The sequence below is a fragment of the Urocitellus parryii genome, chromosome 7 (assembly GCF_045843805.1).
Source record: "Urocitellus parryii isolate mUroPar1 chromosome 7, mUroPar1.hap1, whole genome shotgun sequence".
Taxonomy (NCBI): Eukaryota; Metazoa; Chordata; class Mammalia; order Rodentia; family Sciuridae; genus Urocitellus; species Urocitellus parryii.
The window spans coordinates 79853878-79877060 of record NC_135537.1 but is presented as its reverse complement, the minus strand read 5'-3'; the positions used below and the strand labels follow the sequence as shown (position 1 = coordinate 79877060).

At 38.0% G+C, this 23183-nt stretch overlaps 1 pseudogene; it reads right to left on the bottom strand.

Annotated features, from left to right (window-relative positions):
• Nucleotides 1-22528, bottom strand: part of LOC113187412 (14-3-3 protein theta pseudogene) — a 33377-nt pseudogene extending 10849 nt beyond the window's left edge.
• Between the last annotated feature and the right edge of the window lie 655 nt (nucleotides 22529-23183).

The window sequence follows — 23183 nt, the reverse complement described above, 5'->3', positions numbered from 1 at the left end:
TAAAATATACCACAATTGAGGTGTGGAAGGAATCTTCCTCACTAGGATTTAAAAGTCATACAAAAATCCCCAGAGCTAACATCCTACTTGAATATTTTTTTCCCAGAGTCTGGAGCACCACAGGGTGTTCACTCTCTCCACTGCTATTCAACATTGTGTTGCAAATTCTAGCTAGGGAAATTAGGCAAGAAAGTGAAGTGAAAGGCTTTAGATTGGAAGGGAAGAAGTAAATATATCTCTGTTTTTAGATGACATAAATTAAAAAAAAATCCTAAGAAGTCCACTAACAAATGACTAGAACTAACAAACAAGGCTGTAGGGCAGGAGAACAATATACAAATATTAAGTCCATTTTTAGATTCTGACAATGAAATATTTGAAAATAAAATTGGAAAATAATACTACTTACAATAGCATTAAATAATAAAATATTAGAAAATAAATTTATCAAAATATACAAAACTTTTTAACTGAAAATTTAAAGCATTATTAAACAAATCAAAGCCTATAACTTGGAATATACTAAAAATTAATTAGTATGTCTTAAAATTGTTGAATTTTATGCTGTGTGAGTTATAGTTCCATAAAGCTACCTTATGAGATATATTTGTATACATGTCTATGTATATAAATATGTACATATATATTACCAATACAAAACATTTATTACCATAATTTGTTAGTAAAGAGATGCTATATATAAATAAAAGCACCTTTGAAATATGAATATATAAATATATTACATTTATGGTGGAAATTTTTTAATTTTTTTATTTCAAACTCATTGCTGAACATTTGGAAAATATAGACACTTTAAAAATGAGAATGACAACTATTTTCTTTCATTTCTTTTCCTTTTTTCCTTACACTTTTCATAATGAACTAAGAATGAAGACTAGAAGAATTATTCTGGCTTCAGGGAGTCAATGTTCAAATCAGGTTTTCTTATATTAGTGAATTCAGGAACTAATGGGAAGAAATATTTGAAATTGAGAATATACTTTATATCACAGCTATGTAAGCAATGCAAAAATTCATCAAGAAAATGGCCAGGTGACAGATATTTTAATAGTCCTTGAAGAATATGAATAGTTATGACAACAATAAATAGCATCAGGCAAGGTTTCTCAATAATGTATTACATAATAAGTTCTCTGTTATAAACTCCACATATTATCTAATCTAATTTCTATTTTAATACTGAGATGGTTTTATGTATAATATATATTTTACACACACACACACACACACACACACACACATGTTGAGACATATATATATATGTATATGTGCCTGATCTTCCCTTTATTCCTGTTTGTTACACATCATTTCTAACCTTTGTTCCAATAGAATTACCTAATGCAATGGAAGTCAAAATTTACCTTGCATTGGGAAGTCAAAAGATTCTAATGTCAGTAAATCTATTTTTCTTTTTTTATATGTAAAATTTTTTATTTATATATATGACAGTAGAATGCATTACAATTCTTATTACATATATAGAAGCACAATTTTTCATGTCTCTGGTTGTATACCCAGTACATTCACATCGATTCGTATCTTCATTTATGTACTTTGGATAGTAATGATCATCACCTTCCTCCATCATTAATTACCCCCTGCCCCCTCCCTTCCTCTCTAACCCCTCTGCCTTATCTAGAGTTTGTCTATTCCTCCCATGCTCCCACTCCCTATCCCACTATATTTTTCTATGAGCCAGTTGAAATGAGATTGAATTTTCCAAACTATATAAAAAGTATTCTGTGTTTGGTGTTACAGCTCATCTATATATCATGTTGATTTTTACAAATGGTGTCTTACATATACAAAATTAACAAGGTTTATATGGTTAGCCTAAGCTTTCTGGAAAATAGAAATTAGCTACATTTTCCCTTTATGCATATTAGGACAGAGAAATTGTGAAGTGTTACTCAAAACCTGGCAAAACCTCATGACACTTGTGGGTGGCATAGGATTTAAATTCAGAACCAAAAACCCATCTTTACAAGGTAAGATATGCAGAGACACATCATCAAAACCATGTTTCACAGTAATAGTGAAATGTTCACAAAGAGAACAATCAAGAGGCTGTATGACTACATCACCAATAATAATCCCAGCACACTGCCACTGCATTATTGCTTAACGCCTATCCTGTGCAAAACTAATGCACCATTGCGTTTATTCCTCATTACAATCCAGCAGATGAGCACATTCAGTCTAAGATAGCTGAACTAATGAGGGAGAGGGAGAAACTCAACTTGAGTGGGATGTTTTCTGTCTAGCATGTTCCCGTGTTGGTCTCTGATAAGTCACATCACAGTAGAAACAAGAAATTTCATTGAGCTTTGATGATGGATATGTTCTCTTTGAGAAAGCAGTGGTTGTAACTCAACTATCTTTTCTCCTATTAAGCTCCTCTTCTAAGTGATACCGTATTCTAGCATTATCAGCTACATAAAAGGGAGGAGCAAAGGGAAAAATATCTGCAAAGTCAAATCAGCAAGAATAGTTGAAAAACTGGAGAATATCAAGAGGTCGGTACTTGAAGTCTGAGGTAGGGAGCAATTAAGCGCAAGGCTATGGTTCTATGATCATGGGATCATGTCTGATGATTCAAGTTTTTCTCAGAAAAAATATTCCTAACAGCCACAATGGGAAAATAAACTTTGTTAAGTTCGCACATGTAAGACAGCATGTGTAAAAGTCTGTATGATATAAACTGTAACACAAAACACAAAACAATTTCTGTATAGTTTGGAAAATTCAACATCATTTTAACTGGTTGATTTAAAAATATAATTTGCTGATTTTAGAATCTTTGGCTTTTTAATGCAAGGCATGTCTGGTCTTGCATTGTATTAGGTAGTTCTAATGAGACACAGGTTAGCAATATGTATAATAAATAGGGATATGGGAAAGATTGGGCACAGATTGCAAAATATCAGGATAAATAAATGGGGTTGTTAATAATAAAACATCACTTAGAAAAATGGATTGGCCTATCACTTTTTTTTTTACTTGTTGTGTTATTTATAGAACTACAAACATTAGGATTGTCTTTCTGAAAATCTACCTGTATCTGTGCATATGTCAAGCTACCTTCCTTGCTAACTTCATAGATATTTAAAGTATAGACATAAATTACTTGGGACATACAACATATAACAAAAGACTCAGGATAGAATAATTATTATAGAAATTGAGGTTTTGAGAGAAGCTCTAACTAAGCATTTGTTTTATCCTATACTTTAAAAAATGAGGAAGAGTATTAATTAACCTTAATTATTAATCTTACTTTTTTAGGGCATAAAAGTATATATGTTTCTTTGAAACAATTTTTGGAAAGAGGAAAAAGCCTAAATTACATGTTTTTGCTGTCTTAGAACGGGCATCTTCTGGGACTGCCCGCCTTTGAGTACAATTAGTTTTTCATGAGGCTCTTGAGGTATGAAATTTTTTTAAAAAAAATCTTGCTGGCAAAGCATATCCTGTTTGTCTTATTATCTAAAATTGTTTTTGCACCAGCCAAATCTTGGTGTAAAGTTTTTCTTAGCTATATTTAATAAGAATTTATAATGGGTCAGAGAAGGATTTAGTGTTCCTGGCATCAAGGATCCTACACTCTAGTAGAAACATTGGACAAAGGAGCTGGCCACTCCGTCCAAAGTTTAATTATCTGGAAATCTTTGACAGGCCATATTCTAACATGTGAAAACGTTGTAAGTTCTAGACACCTTTTAATATTTATGAGAGCTATGTGTTGCTTCTGTAGTTATAAGACTTTTAACATTTGTTATTTATCAAAGGGTGATAAAGTTTTTGTTTTATTTAAATCACTTTAGAACAATGTATAACTGGAGAACAATACCACTCCCCTTAGATGAAAACGTGAGGTGGCTGCTTACTTCAATACTGTACACATTGCTGAACACCAGCCTGCTAGTCTGTGGGATTCTCATTTGAATTTCAGCAGAATTACTAACAACTGCATCTCAAGTGTTTGTGTTTCTCACCAAATGTTTAATCTGTGAGTGCCAGGCAGCATTCTGCTGAAAAATTGCAGTGCACAAGCAAATTTATCTTTGTCCTTTGTAAGAATAGGTAAAATGAATGGTGATAAGATTTCTTGTGCTCTCTTTTATAAGCAAATTCAAAACTGTTTGGGGCAATATGTAAGAACTAACTCAAGAGGAGAGCCAGAGGCAAACACAAAAATATATAAATTGAACAGGCAATAGGACTCTCTAGTTCAGAAAGCCAATCATATTGTCCACCCCCCCCCAGAAAAAAAAAACAAAAAAAACAACCATCACTTTTGAAAACTATAGGGATAAAAAAGGTACTGTCCATTGTCAGGTGGTCAGCAAGTGGAAAAACATTTATTCAAGAAAATCTGCTAAATCTCAGCAAGACCAGATGGCTTGTGGCAGGTGATCCGCAGCCTATTCTCTCCAACCATCAGATCAACATAATAGGAGGTCTATCCTGGCCAGTGTAGCCCAGACACAGGGCTCCCTCCTCAAAAGAATTGGGAGATCAGGGGCTCTCTTCCTTCATTCCGTCCCCGCTGATGGGGCAAAGGCTTTACCCTGGGCACTGATCACCCTCCACACCAGCAAATGCAAAGCCAAGAGGAACAAGTCCACTGCCTTGCTCAGTGTTTTGCTCACAAAGATGAGTGCCACTCGGAGAGAAGCAGGATCTGTCTTCACACTCCAGATTCAGAAGAGTTCATATATGTTTTGCCCAAGGAGAGAGGCAAGCAAGCTGCAAAAGAGGGAGAGCTCTGAAGTTCTCCCCAGAGGGACCAAGTTAATTTGAAAAGTATATGGGGAAGCTCTACCCTATGGGTAATATTGAAAACAATAGGGATGTGGAAGGTCAGCAATTGAGAAGAGGCTGGTGGTTCTATAATAGCTGCAAACTACACCACGACCAGTTAGTAGTCCACCAGAGAAAACCAGAGAAAGAGACAGGGGAGAAGTGTCCTGGAGAGAAGAAATGAGCTTCAAAATCTGGTCTGAAAACTACCACTGCAAAGAAACCTAAATTTAATTGGATCAGACTAAGGAGCAATAGGTGCCCAAGGGCATCGTTGAAAACAATAGAGCAAGTGGCATCGTTGAGCAGAGAAAAACAACTGGGTGGTATCACTTGAGGCAACCAAGTTAGAGAGCTCCGGGAGAGAGAGTCAAAGACAGCCCTGATGGAAGCATTGTTTACCCAAGGGGTTCTGCCTGAGCCCCAGACCAAGCCTTCATAGTAGTGACAGAAGATACTGCCCGGTGGTGGACGCAGAAGTCACTCCAACAGTCCTGCTGCGGCACTAACCAAATAATAAACTCAATGAGCAAGTAAAGAAATGCATCAACAAAATCCCCAAACAAACAAAGACAGTACAAGAAAGCTATAGACAAATATCCCCTGTGACTGTAGACACGCCATTCTCAAGAACATACGAGAAAAATCACATCCAACGATATATAAAATATGTGCTTTATGACCCAAGGGGGATTTATTCCAGGAATACATATTGGTTTAACGTCCCCAAATCAACAAATCACATAGACGATATCAACAGAACAAAAACGCCACGTGATCATCTTTGTGGGTGCCAAGATCAGCATCGGATAAAACCCAACAGTAATTAGGAGAGAAGGAAGCTTCCTCAATCAGGTAAAATGCTTCTGTGAAAATCCCACAGATAATTCTGGTGAATAATGAGTAATTCATCCTGGTGAACCAATGGCAGGTGACTAAGAGTTTTCCTTCCAAGACCATGATCAATGCAAGAACTGAAAGTCTGCATTCTTATTGTTCAAAGTGGTTCTGACTCCTAGATCTGGATTTAGCAATCTCTGAAAGATGAGAGAAAATAAGGGCTTCTTAATGATGTATTTGAAAATAGATTTTTAAAGAACATTAAAGAGCATTAACAAAGGAATCATTTTAAAAAAAAACACGAACATGGCTTATTCATTCAATAAGCCTGCATGAGTTTAGGAAACCCAGAACATAACAAAGATTTGGGGTTTTGTGAGTGATTCTAGAAAGCTACCTTGTGCTTTTTCCCTGTCCATCTTCTATCCCTTGGTGGAGGCGACTATTATCACACCAATTAGTTTTCCCCGTTCATGAGCTTCCTCTAAGTGCAAGCACACACCATGTTCCCTTTTGAGCTTGACTTCTTTTACTCAGCAAATTACAGGAGATTCATCTATGTTATGTTGCACATATCAGCAGGTTTTTTTTCCTTTTAATTATTGTACAGTGTTCTGTTGTATGAATGTACCATTGTTTATTCATCCACCTATTGATGAATGTTTAGGTCATTCCTATGTTTTCTCAACTTTAAGGTTATTTAATTTTTACTATAAAAATCTCTTTTTAAGTACATGATAGATTTTGGCTATATGTGTATATATATATGGTGTGTGTATGTATTGTGTATATATGAGTGCTTCTATGTGTGCACTTGATACGTGTGTGTGGTGGTTTGTGTGGTTTGAATGGTGTGTATCTGTGTAAACTGAGTGTATGTGTATGTGTGTGGTATATATATATATATATATATATATATATATATATATATATATACCAAATGTGAGTGTGTGGTGCTTCTGTGTGCGGTGTATGTGTGTGATGTGTGTGGTTTATCATGTCTGTTTGTATGTGTGTAGTTGGAATGTGTGTATGTGCGTGAGGCGTATCTAATGTGTGTGTGGTGTGTGATGTAAGTAGAGACAGTTCCAGTGCCCGGGAGATTCCTTCCATTTCTCAACCCACTCTATCCCAGCCTTTTCCCTACACCATGGTGCAATGGCTGTTTTGAGTTCTATCATTATAGATTTTGCTTTTTCTTAGAATTTACCTCACTGGAGTCCTACAGTCTTGACTCTTTGAGTGTGTGGCTTTGGCTCATCATACTTTTTGAGATTCATACGCATTGCTGCATGTTTGTTCCCATTTATTGCTAAGCAGTGTTTGGTTGTATGGATATTTCACACATGTCCACCTCTTGATAGACATTTGGTCTGTTTCTAGCTTGGGACTGTTACAAATAATGCTGTTGTTAACATTTGAGTGTCAGACTAAAAAGTTTTTTCTTAGCAAGAGAAACAATAAGAGAGGTAAATAGGGAGCCTACATCCTGGGAACAAATTTTTACTCCTCACACTTCAGATAGAGCCCTAATATCCAGAGTATACAAAGAACTCAAAAAAATAGACAATAAGATAACAAATAACCCAATCAACAAATGGGCCAAGGACCTGAACAGACACTTCTCAGAGGAGGACATACAATCAATCAACAAGTACATGAAAAAATGCTCACCATCTCTAGCAGTCAGAGAAATGCAAATCTAAACCACCCTAAGATACCATCTCACTCCAGTAAGATTGGCAGCCATTCTGAAGTCAAACAACAACAAGTGCTGGGGAGGATGTGGGGAAAAGGGTACTCTTGTACATTACTGGTAGGACTGCAAATTGGTGCAGCCAATTTGGAAATCAGTATGGAGATTCCTGGGAAAGCTGGGAATTGAACCACCATTTGACCCAGCTATTGCCCTTCTCGGACTATTCCCTAAAGACCTAAAAAGAGCATACTACAGGGATACTGCCACATCGATGTTCATAGCAGCACAATTCACAATAGCTAGACTGTGGAACCAACCCAGATGCCCTTCAATAGATGAATGGATAAAAAAATGTGGCATTTATACACAATGGAGTATTACGCAGCACTAAAAATGACAAAATCATAGAATTTGGTGGGAAATGGATGGCACTAGAGCAGATTATGCTAAGTGAAGCTAGCCAATCCCTAAAAAACAAATGCCAAATGTCTTCTTTGATATAATGAGAGCAACTAAGAACAGAGCAGGGAGGAAGAGCAAGAGGAAAAGATTCACATTAAACAGAGACATGAGGTGGGAGGGAAAGGGAGAGAAAAGAGAAATTGCATGGAAATGGAAGGAGACCCTCATTGTTATACAAAATTACATATAAGAGGTTGTGAGGGGAATGGGGAAAAAAACAAGGGGAGAAATTAATTACAGCAGATGAGGTAGAGAGGGAAGATGGGAGGGGAGGGGAGGGGGGATAGTGGAGGATAGGAAAGGTAGCAGAATACAACAGTTACTAATAGGGCATTATGTAAAAATGTGGATGTGTAACCGATGTGATTCTGCAATCTGTATTTGGGGTAAAAATGGGAGTTCATAACCCACTTGAATCTAAAGTATGAAATATGATATGTCAAGAGCTTTGTAATGTTTGGAACAACCAATAAAAAAAACCATTTGAGTGTATATCTTTTTGTGGGCACGTGCATTTAGTTTTCCTGGATAGTAAGCCTGGAATCATACTATAGTGGGGTAGATGAAAGCATGCGTTTAGTCCATTGGTCAATACAGAGGTGCAGTTGGAGGAGATAATATCCCAGAAATAGATTCAGATCATGAAATCAATTTTGAAATGAAATTTACAGTACAGATGATTCTAGTTACTTAGGAAAAGATGAGAGAATGGCATTGCAGATGATGGAGTCAGTCACTGATGCCAATAAGTATGAATGATTTTGTTGACACAGGAGGTTGAATGTCCTTTAACCCGTCACAGGTATTCGTAGGCATGGTGTCCAGGGTGTGTGGCCTGTTAGCCATAATTCTAAGGTGCTCTTCCTTAGGACATTATTTACTGTTTTACCTCCTGTCCATGCACAAGATGTTGAAAGGGAACTTAGCAACTTAGAATGCATCTAGCATTAGAAAAAAAGAGGAGGAGCAGTTTTGTTGGAAGAACTAGGAAATTTACATTCAAATACTTTATTTTATTTTCCTTTCATACTTCTTAAACAATGCTGTATAGATTTATAAATACCAGTGGGGGAGAGTCTAGAATAACAAAAATCTTGAGTCAATGTGAAGAGTATATTTTTACTAGAATTGTTAAAAATATCAGAGAGAGGAAGAGAAAGGAAGAGAGGGGGAAAGAGAATTTTCTGATTTCGGTAAACAATTTTTTTTTCCATACTGACATCTTTATACCTGGAAAAAATCTCCTTTTGGAGACATTTCTTGTTAGCTTAGACATTTTTCTAGATTAACTAAACATCCTTTGCCACTAATTCAATTCCCAATTTAATTGTTCCTTCCTCATAAATTGTCATTTGATAGAAATGGTTCTCCGGAAAGAAGTCATTGAAATTTCTTAATTAATTTGAGGTGGAAAACTAGAATTGGTAGAGGAGGCATTGTGAGCCACTCACTTCTCACAGATAACTTTATTGGAATTTTAGGAAAGTCTTCCAAGTGCCAATGAGGGGACATAGAGGATGAGATGTAAAGTGACTTCCCCAGGGTCACAAGGCAGAAGCGGGAGAGTGTCTATGTGGTTTCAGTCTGTTCGCCCCCTGACCTCTTACTTTCCCAGCAGCCAGTGGACATAGACCATCGGCATGTCTTTAGTGAGCGACATGGATTCTTCTTGGAGTGTGTTCCCAGCTTACTAGATTCTGTCAGGGTCTGTCTTCCTTCCCCAAAGACACATTCAGATGATGGTCGTTAACTCGTTTGTTTCTGCAGTACATGAAATGACTCCCTTGTGACCTAAGATTGAAAACGTTTGTCCAGATGTCCAAGTTCCCTCCACAGAAAGGCTGTCTGCCATATATTTCATTTACTGAACTTGACCAAGAAATATCAACTTCTATCCTATATTCTTCCCAATGGTAAAATACTTTTTTTTTTCCAAGGAGAAGGCTCATTTATTTTGATATTAACAACTGTTTCTTTGGGATCAAGATTATATGAAAAATGCAAATATACGCAGAGAGGTGTTCTAAAAATTACGTCAGATAATTAAAGCCATTTAATTTAAATCTGGCAAACTTAGCCTTTCCTAGTGATACTGATGCATTGTTGGCTTTGATGGCTCTTCAAGAGAATTGAAAGAATAATTAATTCTTTGTTCATGTATCCCACTGGAAGGAATATGAGTTTTATGTAGAAAGAACAGGTTCCCCAAACTCTTTTTCCAATTTATTTTCAGCTTATCACTTGAATGCATGGTAGGGCTTTAACACAATAAGCAAGCACTTGAGTTTCCAGCTTTGCTTTGAAACAATAAGTAAACTTCTAAGTAGGATCCTGTTGGAAGTTGCTTCTTCTGTGACTGAAGTCTCCTGAGTGTTTAATAAAAGATAATCTGTCTTTCACAAAGAGCTGAGGAGTGCTTTATTTTAAAGTAATAGCTCCTGTTTTGAATTTTGGTCTATTTATTCTTTTCCTTTAATCTTTTGACATATTAAGAAACTCTGGATTAATTGATTCCTATATTAAGCCACCTGATGATACCTTGTGCTCTGAGTTCGTTATTTTTTATTTATTGGATGCTTTGTAAAAGCTAAAAAGTACTTCACCAGTTACATTTTCCCCTGATGTGAATATTTTTAATGGGATTCTTAGAAAAAAATACTTCCATCTATTATATTTATCATATTTGTAAATGACAATCAGCTTTAAAATGTTTTCTTTTTAAGAACTGATACAATATTTTCACAAAGTCTGGAAAATATACAGAAATGGAAAACTGTGTGTATTGTTATTAGTGCCATAACAGTTTGCTGAAACTTCCTTGTGCTAATTTTCAAAAAAAATTTTTACACAACTTTTCACATAGTTGTAATAATGCTGTCTGGGCAAGACTGCTCAACTCTTTTACTTAGGGTTGCATTCTAAGGAATTGTCTATGTAGTTAATTATCAGGATTGGAAATTGTAAATAACTACAATGTATTCCATCCTAACACAAGGATCCTCAGGTGTTTTAACAGGCTTCTCTTTGTGGACATTTTGTTGTTACGAATGATGAAGTTCAACGAAGAATTTTATAATTATACCATTAGAAAGTGGAGATAAAATTTCTGTAGATAAAATTTCTCTAAATAAAATTCTTAAGCCAAAGAGCATAAACCTTCCCATAGCTCATGACACCAATTGCCCCAATTCCAGATACTGAAAGTGGAGCCATCCAGGTTGAGATAGGCATCACAGGGACAAGTCCTCAAAACCAATAGATGGCCAACATTAAATGATTTTCTTTTTACTGACCATGCTTCTTTAATTTGTGAAAGTTTTTACATCATGGCTTGAATTTTTGTTTACTCATTTCCTGGAAAGAGCCAAGCCTTTGCTTCCATTTTTACTAAATTATGAGAATTTTTTCTCAGTGATCAAATGTCTGCGTGTGTCCTTTGCCCATTTGTGTTGGGCCCACCATTTCTTTTTATAAATTTATTTTTAATTTATTTTTTAGAAGTAGTTGAACACAACACCTTTATTTTGTTTATTTATTTTTATGTGGTGCTGAGGCTCAAATCCAGGGCCTGGCACATGCTAGACAAGAGCTCTACCACTGAGCCACAGTCCTAGCCCCTGGGCCCACCATTTCTTATTGACTTCCGTGAACTCCTCCTAAAGAAAACATTAACACCTTTTTGGTAGCCATCTTTTGGAGAGCAAGAAGGTGGTTGGTAGTAGATAGGTTGAACGATTGAATACACATGTTTTCAAACTTCTTAGTGTGGATTCAAATCTCCGTTTCAACATTTCGACTTTAGGTAAATCACCCCGTGATACAAGTGATATCACAGTTGCCCCATGATGAAAGTATTATAGCAAAAATATAATATGATGCTTACTATGTATATGAATTATAAGAAATTAGAAGTTTAAAGAATTTCGGAGCCCAAGGCCATCAGCTACCAATTGAATCAGGAACAGAGCTTAGGTATCTCTGGTCTCAGGCCTGATAGTGTTAATTACCACACCATATTGTTTTATGTATCCTCATGGACAAAATGGGAATAATGAGCATCACAGATTCTTAGAATAAGATGCATGAGGTCACATGCATGATAGTTCTAGGAAGATTGCATCACATGTTCACACAATGGCAACAGTTTTGTGTGTGTGTGTGTGTGTGTGTGCAGTCTACTGTTATGAATAAGAGCTAAAGAAGATTAAAAAGAACTTTTCCATAGGTCTTTCTTTAAGCATTTGAATTAAGTATTTAATCAAGGAAACACTTATTGAATGTTTGCTCCGTGCCCTTCTCTGGAGACCCCTCATTCCTTCTTCTGACTCTTTCTTATTTTCACCCATCTGTCTTTCTCTCCCTTTACACTTTCTCCAATCAATACCCCCGCTTCTCACTGGCATTGACTACAAACCAGCATCTCCACTCATTTTTTTCCCCCCAGTTTTGGGTCCATGCTGCCAACTTGCTATATGCCAGGTGTCCTTCCAATTCCCGGTGTCCCACATTGAATGTACCATGCGACTTTTACTCCTTTTGGTGTTGTTTGAACTGCTCCACTGACAGGCTTTTCCTGGTCCCTCAAGTGAGAAAACTCATTGACGACTCCTCCTTCTTGATTTTACATTTAGGCACCAAGTGTGTGATTTTATTTCCTGTACCCACAGGTCAGGCCACTGCTAGATCTCAGATGATTAAAATCCTGTGTGCTTGTCTTACTACTTCCCGTATCCCCTCCCCAAGAACATAGATAAAAATACCTTTCAAAAATTTGTAGGTGATTAGGTCCATCTTGCTTCATATGCTTCAAAGGTTTTCCTTTGTTTCTCAGGGCGAAGTACAAATATCCTAGCATGCTTATAAGATATGTCCTTGTCCTTACTTATGTCTCAGAGTTCTTCACACACAACTCCCCTGTCTTCATCTGTGACAGAGGTATGGGGCAACTCCATAAATAAATTCCGTGAATATCCACTGCCCTCTCTTTCCTTTGGATTATTTCTGGTGATACTTTTCTGCTTGGACTATTCCATCTATTTCTCCATTCCCCCACTCCATTTTCACCCAACGAGTGTGCACAATATTTCCCTTCTATGCAATTTGTTTTCCATAGTTCCCCCCCCCAAAAAAAAATATTATTCATGATCAACGGCAGTCCAAAAATATTAACCTCTCAGTAGGACCCATCATGTCACAAAAGTCACATCCTTAGGACCACGTCTTTAATGCATGGGCGTTCAGGGACATTCCAGATGCAAACCATAGCAAGTAGTGATGGTGCAAATTAAGACATGGCAAAAAGAAGCCAAAGGAAACACTTCAATAAAAAAGTGAAAGCACAATAAGCTATTTTAAGACAGAGCACTTTTAAGAATATCCACTAACTTTTATTTTAGTGTAGGGTAATGATTGTACTATTTTATTATTTATTGTTAATCTTTTACTTTGAGTATTTATGTATTGATTATCATAGGTGTGTATGTATAGAAAAAAGCAGTACATGTAGGATTTGGTACTATTTATGCTTTCAGACATCCACTAGGGTTTGGCAATGTACCCTCCACAGATATTGGCAGAGTTATTCATTTCTTCCCATAACTAGAACAAAACCTTCTTGGTTTAAGAAACTACGGTGTTCCATCTTTGCATTTCCAGTACCTCTTCAATGTGGGGCATGCAGTATGGTCTGAATCAATGTCTAACGCATTCATAATGAAGGCAGCTGAAGTGCAATTTCTGTTTGGAGTAGTGTCCCAGGAACCAGATAAGAAGATGATATTGATTTCTTTGTGAGTAGCGTCTTCCTACGCTTTAACTATGTTATTGAAAACTAATGTCAATCAAAACAATAAATACATAGTAGATCTTAGTCCTGGTAGTTTCTAGTTAGAAGTAGGTCTATGTGGTACCCAACTGGAACTCTTTAATACATTTTGAGCAGAGAGGTACCAGCCTTATGTTAGACTCCATCAGCACCCAAATATCACCGAGATGGATTCTCTGCCCTCTAAGGGGGTTACCACTTAGTGGGAAATGCAAACTGAAGGAACTGTATAGGACACAGTGGAAAGTATTTGTTGATATCACAGAGTTCATAAACATAGGGGTATATACATAGATACAGGTGTATGGATATTCATTCTCCATGCCCTTTATTTTTTGATTCATTTCCACATTGTTTAGTTAAAGAAACAGAAGCAGGAAGCATGTTCACTGTGCTCTGGTAATCAACTTTTCTGAGTTTGGTGAGCAAGCACACCCATGTAAACAACAGGTTACCTAAAGTGGGTTTAATACTTACAGGGACAAAAGAATCCTGGGATCCATTGTGAACTGGTCCCGCAGAAAAGCTTTCTGGGGAGGACAGAGAATCAACTGCACATGTCCCACTTCTAGCATAGCTAAGTGGACTGTATTGTATGGTACACCCTAGGGCCATGTGTCATTGGGGGCAAATCTTTGAAAGATATTTGCTTCTAAGGGTTAAAGGAACAACACAGGCAGCTTCTCCCTAATTCAAAAAATTACATTCCCTCGGGAGGGATAGGAAAAGGCCCAGGCCATTTCTGCCAGTCCTATCCTACCTTAGGAGAATGCAGTCTCAGTACATGCAGCAGTTATTCTTGAGCGCTTCAAGCAAAAAAAAAAAAAAAAGGGGGGGGGGTGTTTGGGCTTGTACAAGGCCACCTGGAAAGCAGTCATGCAATTAAAAGCAACTGTCTATGAAAAACTATGATGAAAATCTCACATTCCAACCAGTTTCCATGGAAACCAAACAAAGAAGAAGAAAAGATACATTATGCATTCAACTGCTTTCAGGGACAATGACATAAATCCATAGTTTTGTATTTTATTTCAATTAGATTTCCAGTGTTTTGCATGTGAAAAGCAGTTGGGCCAGATACAGAGGTTGAAACATACTAGAATTTCTTCACTTGTAACCACCATTTGCTATGTTTATTCATTTGTGTAAGAATTATTTGTCGAGTACAATTATTTGTTGTGCCAATTTTTGGAGGTGTATCCCCTGAGAATTATTGCTCAAAGAGAAGGAAGATACAGGGACTGAAGACTCTTGAATATTTACTCTCTGACTGGATAAGTTCTAGGAGGTCATCCCATTCTGTATAATATGTGTACTATATAAATTTTCTAATGATTCTGTAAATGTTATACATATTTAAGATGAAAAAAGTGAAAGTATGATTTGGAAAGTTTTGCCCAAGTTTATAGAAAAAAAGCAAGCTAACGTAAGACTTCCAAATACAGATAACATGTTCTTTAAATTTCTTTCTTTTTTCTTTCTTTTTTCTTCCTTCCTTCCTTCCTTCCTTCCTTCCTTCCTTCCTTCCTTCCTTCCTTCCTTCCTTCCTTCCTTCCTTCCCTCCCTCCCTCCCTCCCTTCCTTCCTTTCTTCTAATTATTCTGCATATTTTGTAAAAGATTACAGATTAAAACTCTATTTTTGTGAATGCAGTTCTTTAAAATAACAGAAATATTTTACATGTTGTTTATATGTCTTATCATATTTTATAATGTATAAATATTTTTAAATGTTTATAGATAAAATATATTACATGAAAAATTAAAATATTTGAAACAGAAGCATTTAAAATACTTGTAAGTTAAGCTTTTCTAAAGAAAAATAATAAAATTAAGTAAACATACTTTAAAATTTAAAAAAATGAAAGAATACATTGAAATTTGAAAGCTTCAATTATTGGAAAAGGAATGCGTTAAAAGACTGTCATTTACTTGAGAAATGATGAAGAAATATGAGCTTCCCATGCCATCTAGGTATGGCCACCAGAGGTCAGCATAGATCTTTAATCAATCTAAATCCACCAAAGGCTATGAGAAAATGTTCCCATTATCTTAATCCAAACACCTATGCTGTGGCAAATGAAATCTTTAGAAGTTTTTTTTTTTTTTTTTAATTATGCCTATCAGAAACATACAACATTTGTGTACTTAACTTTTGTTTTTAAGGTGTAATTTTTTTTTTTTAAACTTGGAAAACTTTGGAAAAGATTTGGAAATGACAGCTTGAAATAAACACCCTCTTCAATTTCTAAAAGCCAAAATCCACTTTAATCTGGCTTCCAGGATTTAAGAGTTGCCATGACTTACAATGACTGCATTTCCAACAGAGTATGCTCGTGTGAATAAAACAGGGATATGAATTTCAATGTTTTATAATTTTTAGAAAACCAAGTACGCAGGGAGTTGAAGAAAAGAAAAACAACTCAGAGAAAAAAATCACTTTATTTTTAAATAATGAAGAAAGGAAACAAAAATATATCAGATATTTGTGAGGAGATAATTCCAACATCAAATATCATATTTGCTGAAGCAAGTGAATGAAGTGACTGAAAGTCCAGAATGTAATTTATTAGCAAGTTTACCGTTGGAGGAGGGTGGTGGTGAAAATGTTATTTTAACATTACCTACGAGAGCTAGAGACACATGAGTTCTATCAGGACAGCTTTTTAAGCATAGATGTTGGTGATATTGCTGTGATCCACTTTTGAAACCCTTTGTATGAAACAAAGTGGAAAACACTTTATCAAGTTACTGATCACCCAAGTGCATTGAAGTTTATATTTTTTGCAAATTTCCTCATCAGTGACTTACACAACACGTTTTACAGATTAATAAACAAGCCTAGATAAATTATAAGCTTGAGGTCACAGAGTTTATCCATGTTGTTTGTTCCCCAAGGAACAGCTATTGCAAAGGAATAAATCCTAAATCTTTGAATCCTTAATCAGCTATCTGCAATAGTGGCTGTTGGAACAGGTTGCAATGTATGCATAGGAGATAAGTTGTATTATTAGCTTAGGGCTTCAGGATCAAACTTCTTTTTTCCTGTTCAACTAGGCTGATCATTATATTATTTGTATTTTGAGAAAGAAATCCCAAATCCCAATCCTATCAAGCCATGATGTGTGCTGCTGAATTTATTCCTAAGTCCATCACTGGGGATCCTGAAAAGTGGTTTTAATTTCCAACCTTGAAGGCCACTGAGGAGTTAGAGACAGGTAAGGATTCTGTCCCTGGGAAGATTGCTTTCCCCATTGAGGCCTCTGACTCCTTTGGGGAACACTGAGTTGAAATACCCACCCATTCTGGATGAATAAATGGGCTTGAATTAGTTCAATTGAGTTTCTTGGGTGGAGCTGTCTTTGCGCAACTACTTCTCCTATTGGGTTAGATTCCAAATGAGTTTCTTAGACAAGGCCAATTTTATTGCCAGGCCATATGGAACAATATAATCAAACATTTTATGCTTATTCTCATAGGCATGTTCTGCAAAATTGCATATGCCCTGAAAAAGTGAGGGAAGGCACATCTTTATTTACAGAAATTAAAAAAAAAAAAGAAGAAATCTCTTGCATCTGCATCCCCAGAGATAAATTAAGAACTTTTGAATTCTAAAATATGCACAGGACTCTCAGTTTGCCCAGTTCCTCATTTGGCTTTGTGATTGCAAGATTTTTCACCCTGGAGTCTGACTGGGGCTGGAGGCTCTACTTTAGCAACTGTCATCTGGGACTCTCTTCATTCACACCCTTATAATTTCCTTGGGTCACTCAGTCAATTCAAATGAGTGTGTTTGAACATGAGGCAGACGATTGTACCTGTGCCAGGAGCTAGGATTCAACAACAAACAGACACAGACATGCCAGCAACGCGTTACTCCTTCCTGACATCTCTCCAAGTATCACTTTCCCAAGGTGCAGAGTTAGTAAGATTCTTAGGGAAACTATTTCACCAGCCACACATTTGGCAGACATAGAAGAAAAGCTACATCTCCAACCATATATAACAAGTGTTCCAGCAGCTCAGAATCTAAGCATCCTTCTGTAATAACAATATCCAGGAAAACCAAAGAGCCAACCAGCAGAAACCCCAAATAGAATTTCTGTTGAGAGCCACAGCCAAAGGGCCCCAGCCAACTTCCAGCTGATTGGCTCAACGTGGCCCCAGCAAACTTCCAGCTGATTGGCTCACAGCGGCCCCAGTAAACTTCCAGCTGCCAGCTGATTGGCTCCTCTGCGTGATGCTCATTGGGCTGTTTCCAGGCCCTTTCAGACCACGGAGCTGCTCACTGGGGAACTCTTTTGGCTCCGCCCACAAGACCCAGCCAATCGGCATCAAGAGCAGGAGGAGTGGGGGGTTGAGAGGCTTCCTGGAAGCCAGTGGTGGCAGTTGGGCTCTGAGGGAATTCCTGAAGAGCTCGTGTGGTGCGGTGTGTGTGTTCTAAAAATAAAGTCCATTTCTTCTTGACAAGTGGCTCGTGAACTGTGCCTAGCCAGACTGTGTCAAATTTCCTCACAAACAAAGGAATACATTAATTCGTGTCTGAGAGGTAGCCCAGCATGGTCACCAGTGCATGAGCTCTGGGATGTGACAGGATGGATTGAGTCTAGTATTGTTTCCTACCAGTTAGTTGCATGACTTTGCTCAAGTTCTTTCACCAAGATGTCCTGAGATTCATCCAGCACTGTGGGGATAATAACATATCAAAATGTGAGGGTGTTCAAGTCTCCCATATAAAATAACATTGCATTTGCATGTATCTTCTCACATCTTCCCATACATTAAATCATCTCTAGATTACTTATAAAATCTAATACAATGTAAACACTGTGGAAATAATGCTATACTGTATTGTTTACAAAATAATGTCAACAAAAAATCTGTATGTATTCAGTTAAGATCCAATTAAAAATACGTTTTCCAAGTGTGATTGATTGAATCTGTGGCTACAGAGAGCCAACTGAATCTGCCTCTTCAGATCGTGAAGAATAATCTCACCTGAAAGTCATTGACTATTATGTAGCAGGTGTTTAATGGATATAAGCTGTTACAGTTAATAATTTTATTGCTGTTTTCAGTCATAGATCACATACTTGAAGAAGAGATGAAATAGAAGATATGAAAAGAACACTTTCAAATTTGTTTAGGTTACCAGTGAATCTAGTCCAGTGGTTCTGTAAAATTTAAAATGATCTCAAAGACAAAAATCCCCTAAATTGGCAAATTCTAACAAGTCCTTGACTAATGCCTGGTCTTCTATACCAGAACAGCATCCAGAGGACTCCAGTGTGCTGCCTATATTTGCCTTTAGAGTCCTATAAGCTGAATGTACCCTCCAACCTGTGATTTTTTTGCCCTGAAACCTTGCTTTCTCTGAACATGAATAATAGTATGGGTAGCACCATATCTGTAGCAACAATCCTAAAATCTTTTCTTATGTCACACTCTATAAGGCAAGCTGGTACTTTCCTCAGGCTGTTAACATCTAAGTTTACAAATATTTAGTCACTTATCCATTCATTCAAAACACACACACACACACACACACACACACACACACACACAACACCTACTGTGCCTAAGAATGGATAAATTCTTGTGAATAAATTGGTGAGCAAGGTCACTGTACCCAAGATCCTAATACCTGCAGTTGACATCAAGGGCTACTAGAAACTAGTGAGCACACAAGATTGGCGAATGGTCAGCTTTGGGGGCAGGAAGTAAGGGAAGGCTTCCTGGAGGAAATGGTATTGCTACAGATGAGTCTGAAGGAGTGATTTGGAGTCATGTAGGCCAAAGGGGGACTGCAAGTTATTGAATATAAAGCATGAATGCTGGAGAATGAAATTCACCAAATTATGGCACACACATGTATGAATATGGCACAATGAATTCCACTTTTATAATTATCTTCACCAATAAAAATAAAAAACCTGAGTGTGAGAAGATGTGGGCAGAGATGAGCAACTCTAGGTGACAAGAGGGCTACAAGCACCAATTCTATCCTTGGATGATGGTTTTGTTCTGAAATCGTCACCTCTGTCAGTTCTGCTCCTTTCAGAACACCTCCACTTGTTTGTGGGGTCTACCTGGCTCATCTCCGCAGACAAAGGACTGACTGGCATTGCTACCTGCAAAAGCCTTTCTTTTTCAGTTTACTTCCCACAGACTATTTATGGACAGCAAGAGTAAAATCAGATTATTCTCTTTTTAAATAATTCTGTTCCCCACTTGAGTTCTGATGTGCCAGTTGCAAAGAAACTACATGCGTGCACTTGTACATAAAAATATGATTGCTCATAAAAGCAATCCCTGAGCCCTTCCCATTCATAGGAGGCAGCTGCCCCGCCATCTCATGGAATTAAAGCGAATCAATGGACCTACCATAGTTTTTCTTAGACCTTGATGATTTTTTTTTCTTCCAATGCACATGTGAAAGTTAGCCAGACCCAGAGACTCTATAGTTCACTGTCACCTAATTCAGGTAGAGGAAGTTGACTGAAGCTCTGAAACTGAGTAATTCATAATAAGTGCTGTTTTCTTGGGAAAAAATTATAGGATTCAATTTGTACTTCATAATTACCTCATTTCTAAATTTTCCAATGTTCTTCCCAAGGATGAATTGGCTCAGAAAAATTCTGTGTAAGAAGATGTACAATACAGCTCTTACATAGATCTTAAAAGATGAACCTCTTAAGATGTGTTAATGGAAACCCATTTTTTCCATCTACACTGAATAAACAAAGTTCATTTTTTAAGAGGCATCCTGTGGATTTCGTGGCCAGAACTTAGATAACTGGAATGCCTGATTGGATTAGCCACTTAGCCCAGTTGTTCCAGATTTTTTAAAAAATTTCCTGTGTTTGAACTCACTTATCTCAGTCATTCAATATGGAGCTACTCCAAAATCAGAATGTGTTAATTAATTTGAAATAAGGAATTATGGGTTGGTGAGCTTCGTGCCTATACTTTTATAAATAATTATATTATAAATATGAGTTCTTAGTAGTGAGATTTACTCTGTCAGTAGAAAGTCGATGGAGAAAGATCTCTTAGCAGAAAATTCCACAGTCTTTCTAAGTCAGACCATATCAGTGACCAATTAGTTTGCTGACTCATAGGTGGACCCACTGCCAAAGGACAGAGGGCAATCCTTCTCTTCTCTGTTGATACAAATGTTCCCAGGTCGGTCTGGGATTTAGTCCACTAGTCAGCAACACATTAATCACAACTGCAGAGTATGAGCCCTGAAATATTTTTCTTGGTCTGCCCTGGTCACTGAACCCTGGCATTTCAAGAACCAGCTGTTTGCATTATTTAGAGTAAAGATGCATCTTCATAATTTCCAGATCCTGACTTTGGCTGCACCGAAGGATAAGCTTCAAAGGCATGAAAAGACATAGACATTTCACCACACAATGGGCTATTAACAAATGAACTCAAGATAATGTGTTACATCATCTAATTATGAGTATAGAACTTGTAGATATGGATCATTCAGTGCAAGTAGATATCTTTAATGACAATAGAGGTATAACTTGTTTATGGAGACATGTGCATTGAATACATTCATAAAAACTTCCACTAGAAGATCACACATGGACATCAAGTCAGGCATTACTTGGGAGAAAATAGGAGAAAAGAACATGGTTAAAAATGGTCATTTGTATTATTTAGTGTCCTAAATCCTGAATGAGAGACTCAGTGTCTTTAATTTCTCTCTGCACAAAATCTTTCAAAATTTATGAATTTATTAATTATTTTCCCAACCTTATTGAGGTACAGTTGATAAAAGTGTGTATATTTGATGATTTGATATCTGGATACATTGTGAAATATTCAGTACAATCAAGCTAATTAATGATATATCCATGGCCTCACAAAGCTACCTTTTCTTATTTTTGTGGTGAGAACACTTAAGCTCTCTCCTCCTGAAGATCCTCCTGGTGAAATGTCTATGTCTTTTCATGCCTAAATCAGCTAAACAGAGGAACCTGGCTATCAAGAAACAGGTGCAGAACTTCACCTTGAGGTGAGTGACTGTGGCAAGACACTGAAATTCAACAGTAGAAAAATGGAAACCTTGTAAAATCCAGAGACCGAGACAGAAACTCAACAAGAGAAACAAAACATCTCAGCACCTGTCACCCCAGCTCCACAGCTAGGGGGATGCTGAGTCTCCCCTCCATAGGAGTAAAAGTGAAAAAGAGTCTGAGCCAACTACCAGCAAGTTATCACCGACTTGCAGCCTAAATAAACAAGAGGCCTGAAATCTGCATAGTTGTCCGACTTTGGGAATGAAACTCACTGATCTCCCAGCAAACCCCCAGGGTGCCGCATCTGGGAGCCATCTTGAGAAGGCAACTATGGTATGAGAAGGGACTGCTCTACGGGTCAGAAATCCCTGGAGTTCCATATCTGGGGCCCTGTGGTCATTCATTCCACTGCCCTGGCCTCAAGGGCCCGACTTGGCTCTGTGGAGTGATGATCCCAATGAGAGTGCTACTCGGTTGGGAATACTGTTGTGATGTGAGGAGGCATGGAGGTCACATGCTCAAGAACAAATGGGGGGCTGGGGATGTGGCTCAAGCGGTAGCGCGCTCGCCTGGCATGCGTGCGGCCCGGGTTCGATCCTCAGCACCACATACCAACAAAGGTGTTGTGTCCCCCGAGAACTAAAAAAAAAAAAAAAAAAAAAAGTACAAATGGGGTGCTGGGGAGCTGCCCTCTGAGATCACGGGCATGGCCACTGGTGAGTGACACAGGATGCTGGGAGAGAGGGCAGTTCCCTGCAGGGTTTTTGACGTACCTCTCCCAGGGCTGTGCTCAGGTGCCTGTCACCAACACGGAGTTTCCAGGGCTGCCCTGGGTGTGGAAGCATGTTGGAGAAGTCTCGGTCTGTGTTGCTGCTCCAGCTGTTGCCCTACTCCTAGGGCTCACAGCCTAAGAACGTCTGGAGGGAAATCTTGCCCACTGCTGGCCACATTCTGCTCTTGCTTGCTCCTGCAAGCACCCCAGCTGGGAGGAATTTTACCTGGCTCCAGTCACAACCACCTTCCCAGTGCATCCCTGGTAGGTGCTAAGTCTGAACTGGTGGGGGCAGGAGGGAGAAAGGCCTCTAGCTATTTCCCAGTTCTCATTGTCCATGGGGAGGGGGTTCTGAGATTTGACTAATGGGTGGACATGTCAACAGTAGCAGCAGAGAGAAGCAACACAACTTTTGGCCCCCCCCCCCATATAGGCCCCCTGCACTGTCGTTCCTGCACCTTGTCTGTGCACTGCTCACAGGACTGGGTGTGAGTGCCATAGTGTGGGTGCTGAGTCTTGCCCCTGCCTCTCCCCATGAAGCAGCTGGAACTGCATCTGTGTCTAACCAGAGGACCATGTTTCAGGCCCCTCACCTCTACTGCAGCATGCATTCAAGCAACAAGCCTCAGAGCCAAGGCCAACATTATCTATATCTAAGGAAAACCCCTCCTCTAATTGGGGCCACCATTCCTATTGTGGGAGTTAGGACACAGGCTGCACCTTACACT